This window comes from Lates calcarifer, unplaced genomic scaffold, assembly GCF_001640805.2.
Source record: "Lates calcarifer isolate ASB-BC8 unplaced genomic scaffold, TLL_Latcal_v3 _unitig_4707_quiver_1262, whole genome shotgun sequence".
In the NCBI taxonomy this organism is placed as follows: Eukaryota; Metazoa; Chordata; class Actinopteri; family Centropomidae; genus Lates; species Lates calcarifer.
The window spans coordinates 11-9,769 of record NW_026117058.1 but is presented as its reverse complement, the minus strand read 5'-3'; the positions used below and the strand labels follow the sequence as shown (position 1 = coordinate 9,769).

At 39.3% G+C, this 9,759-nt stretch overlaps 2 long non-coding RNA genes across 2 annotated transcripts; one reads left to right on the top strand and one right to left on the bottom strand.

Moving 5' to 3' along the window:
- The first annotated feature begins 396 nt into the window (after window positions 1–396).
- LOC108902140 (uncharacterized) lies at window positions 397–2,131 on the top strand. Its single transcript, XR_001964013.2, has 3 exons — window positions 397–493; window positions 886–926; window positions 1,138–2,131. It is a non-coding gene; the product is annotated as an uncharacterized LOC108902140 (long non-coding RNA).
- A 4,287-nt stretch (window positions 2,132–6,418) lies between these two features.
- Window positions 6,419–7,306, bottom strand: LOC108902139 (uncharacterized). Its single transcript, XR_001964012.2, has 3 exons — window positions 7,285–7,306; window positions 6,753–7,076; window positions 6,419–6,472 (listed from the first exon to the last, which is right to left on the bottom strand). It is a non-coding gene; the product is annotated as an uncharacterized LOC108902139 (long non-coding RNA).
- Between the last annotated feature and the right edge of the window lie 2,453 nt (window positions 7,307–9,759).

The following is a 9,759-nucleotide window of genomic DNA, read 5'->3' as shown; positions in this document are numbered from 1 at the left end:
CCTCAGCACTAAAACTCCAGGAGCTTCATGGTGTGGGTTTCCATGGCCGAGCAGCTGCATTCAAGCTTTACATCACCAAGCGTGATGCCAAGCATCGGATGGAGTGGTGTAAAGTACGCTGCCACTGGAATCTTAAATTTTGTGGTGACGATTACGCCACTACTGGATGTGAACCTCAGTCTCTGGTTTGAGGGTCATATACCTGCCATCCATCTTTAACAATGCACATTTTCTCATTTACTGAATAGAGCTCTATATTTACTGAAATGTATTCTCTGTTAACTAGCACTGTTTAAAATTCCATCACTGAAGTAGCGTCCATGGTGTGGACACAAACTAAACATAGACCCACTCATCGACCAGGTCAGTGTGTAACAAACTTGTTCATCTCCACAGGTGTGGCTGTATGTGGGTCTGACTCTGGTCGTTGTGTTCATCCTTTCATCACTGGCTGTGCTGATAATCTGCATTAAGAGGAACCCCACACTCTGTGGTAAGACAACAGGAAACATACCATGACACAGACAAATAACACTTCTCATTTTCATACAACACTTAGTCAACCATTTGTTGTATACAATGTGTTGATCTGCCGCTGCTGGTCAAACACTAACTGATGTGAAGACCTACAGGCTACAATGTGGGACATTGCTGTCAGTGGTTCAGTTGCTTTGGAGAGTTAAACAGCAGGTTTGTATTAAACCCTGGCTGATGAATGATGATATGATGATGATGATGCATTCAGAAACTCAGGCTTATTTATTTCTAAATCACCTTCAGTCACATGACACGCAGTAGCTTCAGTGCAGGAAAGACCTTCCAACCTCATCTGCACTTTTAATAATGACTCATTATAACAGAGAAAATCCTTTGTCTGTTCCACAGGTTTGAGGACCAGAGGAAACTCAGACGCCACAAACATGGAGGTGACTTTGATTAACTCTCTGTTTACTCTCACTCTTGGCTATGATGGACCACTGTAAAGCTGAAACAGTCACCAGTTTGAAGAAGTGTTCCAGAAAATGGCTCATTCTCATCTAAAATTCTGTAGAAATCAACAGAAGTTACAGTTGACTCAACCAGTGACAATGTTCACTGTGGTATTTTAGTTGCTCTTTCAGTCTCTGTGTTTTTCAGATTACCCCCTATGAGAACTGTCCTCCAGTCTCCACACATGAAGACTCCACCTACCAGAGCCTCAGTCCAGCCAGCATGGATCAGGACCAAACCTACTCTACACTCACACACACAAACAACACATATGAGACTTTGTGAATTCAGACCTGGAATTTGTTACTGTGACCCAAGGTTTCAGTTTGTTTTCTGGCCCTGAGAACTCAGTACAGTGCAAATTAAGATGCATGTTTTCTGTATTTGCAGTTCATTTCTTTATTCTCCATGTTGCCAAGTTGGAGAAACTTGACAACAACGCAGCAAAACTAAAATTCATATCCCTAACTAACTCATCATCATATTGACTGAAACATCGCTGTGCCCAAACTCTTTCATTGAAGCACACAAGCTGTTCTATATTAACTAGATCTAGCAGTTACAGCTACGCTACCACTTGTTTACATAAAGCTTCTTCTTAAATGTATGTTTATACAAACCTCTGTGTTGAACATTTGGTCACCTTTCAACAGGCTGAAAACTGATGGTGTTCAGATCTGAGGATCATGTCCAGAGAACTGAAGAGAATTTGTACACAATTTCAAAAACATGTAAAGGACGTGTGTCTCAGAAAACTGAAATTGAATTCCAAACTAAAAGATTTAAATAGAAATGATTCAGATTTTAGTGACATAAAGTTATGTCCTTCGAGTTACCTGCAGTTAAAAACCAGTCAAACAGAAATCCTTGTCATTGGCTCCCAGCACATTACAAGACAAACTCTGCCACCTGCTGGTTCTCTGCTGGAACATGTCAAGTCTATTTGATAGAAATTTAAGCTTTTGAGCAGCTCACCACAAAGCTGGTCCAGTCATGGTGTTATCATCTTTTTTCATGTTTCAAAAATACAGTCTTTCTTCTTGCTTCACACCTTCATTACTGCAGCAGCCTTTTTATTGGTCTTAGCCAAAAACTTTGTTGATGGACTTCAGACTGAACTGAGATCAGCAGCCAGGCTGAACCAATAGCTTGTGACCACATCTCTGCTGTTTAAGAGGAGGGCTATTATTAACAGTTTCATCACTCATCATTCAGCTGTTGTTAGAGCCTTGTGGAGGTGATAATGAGACGTTTATTCTGAAATCGTGTCAGTTGAAAAAAGTTGAAAATAGTGTCGCTCTTTGCTGTCTTTTCCTTAGTGCAGTGAGGAATCTTTCAACTTGTTTTTTTTTTAAATACATAGGTTAATTTTGATATTTCTGTCTGATGTTTGATATTGACTTAATTCAACTTGAAAAGTCTTTCTAGCAGGTTAGAAATATTTTCACTCAGTTTTTACTCTTGAGAAGATGCTATGATGGTGTTTTGACATCTAATTATTTTTATGTATATACTTAAGTAGCTTGTATTGCTTTATTATAAACTGCTAAAAGGTAGCTGCATTTACTGAGATTTGTGCTACAGTGAACAAAGCTTTCTCACAATGACCTTGTGTGTTTTAATTATATCTTGAATAGATGTCAAAGATTTAACTATTCAACTATGGCCTTTTGAGGTGGATTGTGGAAAGGCGTGCTTCATCTCATTATCTTTGACATAATGCACTCTAAGGAGCAATGTGAAATCATGGTATGTGGTTTTCATTTTAATGGCCAACGATAACATGGAAAATATTCACCATGTTTCCTGGAAGTTATGTTCATAGACATTTCATTTGAAACTGTTCCTTAATCTTAACTGCATGTGTATTATTGTAACAATGACAACAAAGATCTGGTAAACCAAACCACAATCATATTTAAACCAAACCAAGAACATATTTCTTAAACCTGGCCACGTATTTTTTGTGTTGTTTACCATGATCCATCTGCTGCTCCTGTTGGTCGTAAATGACAGCAGTAAATATGTCTGGAGTGACAACATCACACCAGACCGCTCGTGTTTTCTATTAATGTGAAGAAATATTCTTAATTTGGCAAGTCACAAAAATGTTGATAACATTTTTGACAGCGTAATTCATTGGCTGGAGACATTAGAGAAAGTCTTGGATCAAAATCAGGACTTGAACCTGTTTCTTTAAGCTTTGTGAAGTTTTACACCTAGATTTTCTTGAATTTCCTTCCTCTGTCTGTGTCTTTATTGATTATTTTTCTGCCATTTCAAAGTTCCTCTTTTCCACAATGCAGCACACGCACACATTATACCTTTTAACACACTGTCAACATGCACTTTATTACAATCGGCATTACACTTGTTTTAGAATAACAGAGTTTATTCCGATGCTACTGACTTACTTAGTGTTGTCCCATCAATCTTTGTTCATTATCAAACATGTTAGTAGGACAGACTAGCTGTTAACACACAGTTACATTATGAGTATATGCTGATTTCAGAGATTATTACATTACAAAAGCTTCTCAGACCATTGTTTAACTGAAAAACCCCACCTGAGCCCTCCCCTCATTCTGCAGTTGCTCTCGCATTCCCCCTGTACTCTTACTAGTTCTATAACAATAAAATGGTAGAGACCAATAGAGTTGTGAAATAGGAGGAGACACTGGATTCCAGAAGTGTCTTTTCTTTTTGTTTAAACTTCTTTTATTTCCTCCCTTTTTTACTTTTGGCAAGTGAAATCATGCAGAATAGTGCAGTTGTTATAATACAGGCACGAACATCTCAGAGGGGGCCGTCTGTGGGACGGGATGAATAGTAACATTTGTCCATGAACACGGGGAAAAATGTAAAAGAAGTAACACCAGGACATTTTCTAATGCAGCTGTATGACTTTTGTACTGATAATTCAACTGGGAGAGTTTCATTCCCATTTGAGCCACAATAGAGCTCCTACTCTCAGTCACATAACGCTGTCTTCTAGAACCAGGGGGATCTGAAGTCACCTCTCCATTTTGCAACTCTATTGAGACCGAAAATTGAAGCACTAATACGTTAAATGGCTTGTGTCGTGTATCATACTGAGAGAGCGTTGACAGAGTTGGTTTGCTGCTGGTCTTGTAGGTGAAGTCTTCACATGTGGAGATTGGACCCAACTTGTTGTAGATGACAGGGAACTAAAGAAATAACATCAACAACTTTACCAAGGTGATGAGAATGGCTTCGTTTAGGCAATTCACACATGGTTGTCATTCCGTTATACATCCCATGGTACATACCACTACATACTCTATATGTAATTTAATATAAAGTAACATTAAAGTTTAAAGTCTTAACTTATAAAAACGGATGTAAACTTTTAGAAGAAGTGTTGTGTGAATGCAAAGGCACTTCCATTTCTGCGGTGGTCGAGCAGAACAGAACACATTGACAGTGATAGTCAAAACACCAATGTGGAGATTATTCAGGCTCCAAAAACTGAAGCTGGTTATTACACAGGCTTATGTCTGACCACCACACAGTGTGTGAAGTAGCTTCTTAAACCCAACAGAAACCATGTGCTAGTTATGATTTAAATCATCCAACGGTATGATTTACTGCTTTGTAATCAGACGAAATGTAATTTTTTAATAAACATTTTGGTTCGAAAACCTGGTACCAGGCTGGCAACAGATATTAATTAGCCAGCTAATCATAGTAAATTATATCTACCTACGTCTAGCTAAATCAGTAGCTGACTAAAAATGTGAAACATGCTTTTGTCTACTTCAGTCTTAAGTCAAAAAGGTCTCCTAAATCTACAGTGAACTGAATTTTCCTGTCATAGTGACTTCAGTGGTAGAAGCTGTCATTGAAACTGACAGTAAGAGCGAACACAGACATTAAAGAGAGTAAAAGAAAGTCACCTCAGTGTGTCAGCTGTTAGTTCTTCCATGTCTTCCGTATGTAGCGGAGCAGTAAAACAGCCAGCAGTAACACACCAGCTGAGGCATGCCTACAGCCACGGGCAAGAGGTAACCTGGGCGAGGGACAAATGAGAAAGCTGGGAGGGAAGAGAGAGAGACAATAATTGGCAAAAAGGAGCTGAACCTAGTGTGTCTTAGGTTTATAACATATGACGTGTTTTGCATGATGTCTAAAACCTGACGAGGATTAAATCATGTAGAATTCACATACATAATCACTTTTTTTTCAATCTAATATGACATTTTGCAGCAGGTTGTTGTCATTTGCTGAAACAAAAATGTTTTTGTTCTTGAAGCTGATTGGCAGGTAGACAGACACTGCACTGAGAATTGTGATGCACTTGCGGACTGGTCGGTGCTGACAGGAAAAACTGATGAAGTTGTGCTTAATCTGTGTGATGTTGCTGTGGTAGCTGATGGGATTGATGCTGAAAAAGGTAGGAGAGTCCGGTTTAGTTTTGAAGTGGTCGAAGCTTGAAAACACCAGAATGATGAATGTTTGAAACTGTTAACTCCATGAGGTGTACATGCAGCTGCAGGCTGGTTGGTGGTTTCAGGTAAAAATGATATAGTTGTGAAGCCTCTTGAACTGAAGCTCATACTCTGTAATGTAGGTGTTGGTGTAGAAGCTGATGGGACAGATAGTGAAAAAGGTCGGAGAGTCAGCTTTGGTTTGGAAGTAGTAGAACCTGTGACCAATGAAAACACAAGTGACAACCAGTGCTTAATCAATATTGATGTAAATCTAAATTCAACTACAGCAGGCTGTTCTTCAAAGCAAAGGGAGGTATCTGACAGAGGCAGAAACTGCAACTCCATGAATTTACCTGCAGCTGCAGGCTGGTTGGTGGTTTCAGGTAAAAACGAAGGTGTGAAGCCTCTTGAACTGAATCTCATACTAGGTGTGGTAGAGGCTGATGGGATAGATAGTGAAAAAGGTCGGAGAGTCAGCTTTGGTTTGGAAGTAGTAGAACCTGTGACCAATGAAAACACAAATAATACAGCAGTTAAGGGGGTTTAAGTTTTTTATGCTGGTCTGAATGTTTGAAACTGTAACTCCATGAATTTACCTGCAGCTGCAGGCTGGTTGGTGTTTTCAGGTAAAACTGATGAAGGTGTGGAGTGACCTGAACTGGAGATTATTGGTGGTGGTGTAGAGGCTGATGGGACTGATGTTGAGAATGGTTGGAGAGTCAGCTTTGCTTTGGAAGTGGTTGAAGCTGTGACCAATGAAAACACAAGTGACAACCAGTGCTTAATCAATATTGATGTAAATCTAAATTCAACTACAGCAGGCTGTTCTTCAAAGCAAAGGGAGGTATCTGACAGAGGCAGAAACTGTAACTCGTGAATTTACCTGCAGCTGCAGGCTGGTTGGTGTTTTCAGGTAAAACTGATGAAGGTGTGGAGTGACCTGGACTGGAGATTATTGGTGGTGTGTAGAGGCTGATGGACTGATGTTGAGGAAGGTCGGTGAGTCCAGGTTGGTTTTGAAGTGGTTGGAGCTGTGAACAATAAACACAGTGAAACAATCAGATACTGAACAAAACTGATACAGAGAAATCCTGAAGAGAGAAAAATGCTGCTCTAGAGGGATGATAAAGATAAAAAGAAATATATGGTCACATTTACATTTCTGTTTAAAATGATTTTGTTTTGAAATTTAAATGACAGTAAAACAACTTTTTACTCCCATTTCTTTCTAAATAAATGTGCAATTAACAGAAAGTATGTGGATTATGAAGAAATATTTTCATGACCATCAATAGAAAGGAAAAAACTCACCGTCTACAACAATGACTGAGAACGTGCGTGATGAATCAGGAGACAAAGCTCTACCATAACCACACCTGTACTGTCCTGAGTCCGACTTGACCACTTGTGTGATTGTGACATACAGTCCAAATGTAGATCCTTCTTTATATTCAATGCTGTATCTGCCACTCTGAGCTCTGTTCTTATCTGTTTCAATGAGAATGTCCTCTTCTTTTTTACATTCTCCCTTACAGAAGAAGATTCTGTCTCTGTTCACAGCATCGATGCATGAATATGTGACATTTTCTCGTTCAGTGTCTGTTTGGATTAAACCAGAGTTTTTATCCAGCAGCTCTGTAGAAAAGATGAACAGTCAACAGTTACAATCTGTTCGTCCTGTAAGATGCTGCACACACATCTACAGAGTCACACTGGAAGCTGCTCAGTTCAACCACAGTTTGACTGCTAATGAAGCTATTTGATCATTAACATAACAATACATCATGAATAACTCATGTTCTTCCCATAATTAGCAAATATATTACTTTCAGTAGAAACTCACCATCTGAAACTCTGACCTCAAAATCCAGAAGGAATCTGGAACCAAAGATCCACCCAGACCACACCTGTACTGTCCTGAGTCAGACTGGGTCAGATTTCTGATGGTCATAGACACAATTCCTCTTCCAGAAGATCCTTTTTTATATACCATGCTGTATCTGCCTCTGTTAGCTCTGACATCATCTGTTTGAATGAGAATGTCTTCTCCTTTACATTCGTTCTTACAGAAGAACTTCCTGCTGCTGGGCTGAGTAAAGTGGCAATTAATTGTTCCACTTCCTCCTTCAGGTCCTGTATAAATGTTCATCCCAGAGTTTCCACCACACAGTGCTGTTGAAAAGATGAACAATGAATACTGATGGTCAGAACTGATTGTCTGAGAGCTAATCAATTGTACTTTTAGCTGCAGTAGTCACAGTATCTTTGAGAAACATCTGTACCTTCTAACATCAGCTGCACAAATAAGAAATAACAAATAACGGATTATGGTAATGATTGTGTAGCAACTGAAAGTCATGGACAAATCTACAAAACAAATGTTCAATAAGCATCAAAGACAGTCAGGTAATCAGTCCTCACCTGAGAAGAAGCAGAAGAACAGAATATTTTGGATAGTCATTCTGAATTTGATCCTGATGGAGAAATTCTGCAGAGGAACTACCTCTGTCACTTCACTCCTTCCACTCAGCTGAAGCTGCTCAGTATGATGATTGACCTGACTGTCCTCTTCTTGTCCTCTCATCTCACTCTCATTTTGACTTGGCATGAACAAATGCATAAACTGAGATGTTTTTCTTCCTCTGTCTGATATCCTATCATCATCCCTGATGAATGCATTCCTGTCTTAACTGTCCCACCCAACCATCCTGTTTTGAACAGAAATCAGTTCAAGGAAGGAAGCTGTTCTGTAAATGCACATATCAGAAGAGTGCACCTTTCCAAAATGTCAAAAATAAACAAGTCTGTTGATCAATTATAGATCCAAATGGAATTCAGTGTGCTGTCAAACATGTCCTCACAGACACCAATCAGTGACCTCTCTCTCTTTTTCCTGACACCACCTGTTGCCTTTGATAAAATTCATTAAAAACACATTAGGGGACATTTGCTTATTGTGTTGAGAAAGAATGGAATCTGGGAGGCATTACATTTCTCTCTAAATATATCTGCTGTTGCATATACAGGTCATTTTTAGGAGACAGGGTTGACACAAGCCCAATGGCTGAATCCTGAAGACGTGTCACTCATTAGCTAGGTAAAGCTGCAACTTTTGACATCTCACTGTGTGCATGCTGGTGGTGCAGGAGTCACAGCCTGACTATGATGATAATGTTACTGAGAAAAAACAAGCAAAGGTTAGCGAGCCATATCAGCCCAGGACTTTGGATGAATTAGCGGACGTTATCCACTCAACACAGTAGTCTGCTACAGATTTCTCTATGTCAGCAGGCAAGCTAATGTTAGAAAGAATAAGCCAGAGTTTGTTGTTGTTTGAGTCTTGTGCTGGGGGCAGTCGTTTGGTAACAGTGTGGACTCCATTCCTAAGCTACCATTCATGTGGTGGTTGTTCTATGTATCCTCTGTTTACTACATGATTCTTGTGAAGTGCCACACAGGTCATATGTGATGGTGTGTCTCCACATGGATCAGAGTCAGAAATCCTGTCCTGTCCAGGCTGATTTTTCTCTCCCACTCTGACCCTCATCAACATGCATTCATTTCTAGATATAATCAAAACACACAAGGTCATTGTGAGAAAGCTTTGTTGCACTGTAGCACAAATCTCAGTAACTGCAACACAGTAGAATCTGAAGTCAACATCAAACATTAGACAGAAATATCAAATATATCTGTACACTTCAACAAAACAAAACATTTCTCACTGCATAAGAAAAAGAGAGAAATGGATATACACAATGAATGAACCCCCTTTTTGAATTTCCTTTATCTTACATCGCTGGAATTGTTTTGAATTGTGAAAAATTCTCCACAAATAAAGATTATTATGATATTATTCTTATTAAAGTAAAACTACATTAAAAGAGAATAGAGATAATACCAACGCTGAAAACACTGAACTGAATATTAGCTGAAGAAACAGGCTGAAAAATGACAAACTTCAACTTCAGTCTGAAAGACTGAAAAAATCTTTCTCATCTTTCCTGGGATGATTTTTTCAGTGAACATTTTCAGAGTAAATGTCTCATTATCACCTCCACGAGGCTCTAACAACAGCTGAATGATGAGGTGATGAAACTGTTAATCAGCCCTCCTCTTGAACAGGAGTGATGTGACCACTGCTCTTGGTTCTGGTTAGAAACCTGGCAGCTGATCTCAGTTCAGTCTGGAGTCCATCAATAAAACTTTTGGTTAAGACCAGTAAAAGGCTGCATGAATGAAAGCTGCTCAAAGCTTCAATTTCTATCAAACAGACATGACATGTTCCAGCAGAGAACCAGCAGGTGGCAGAGTTTGT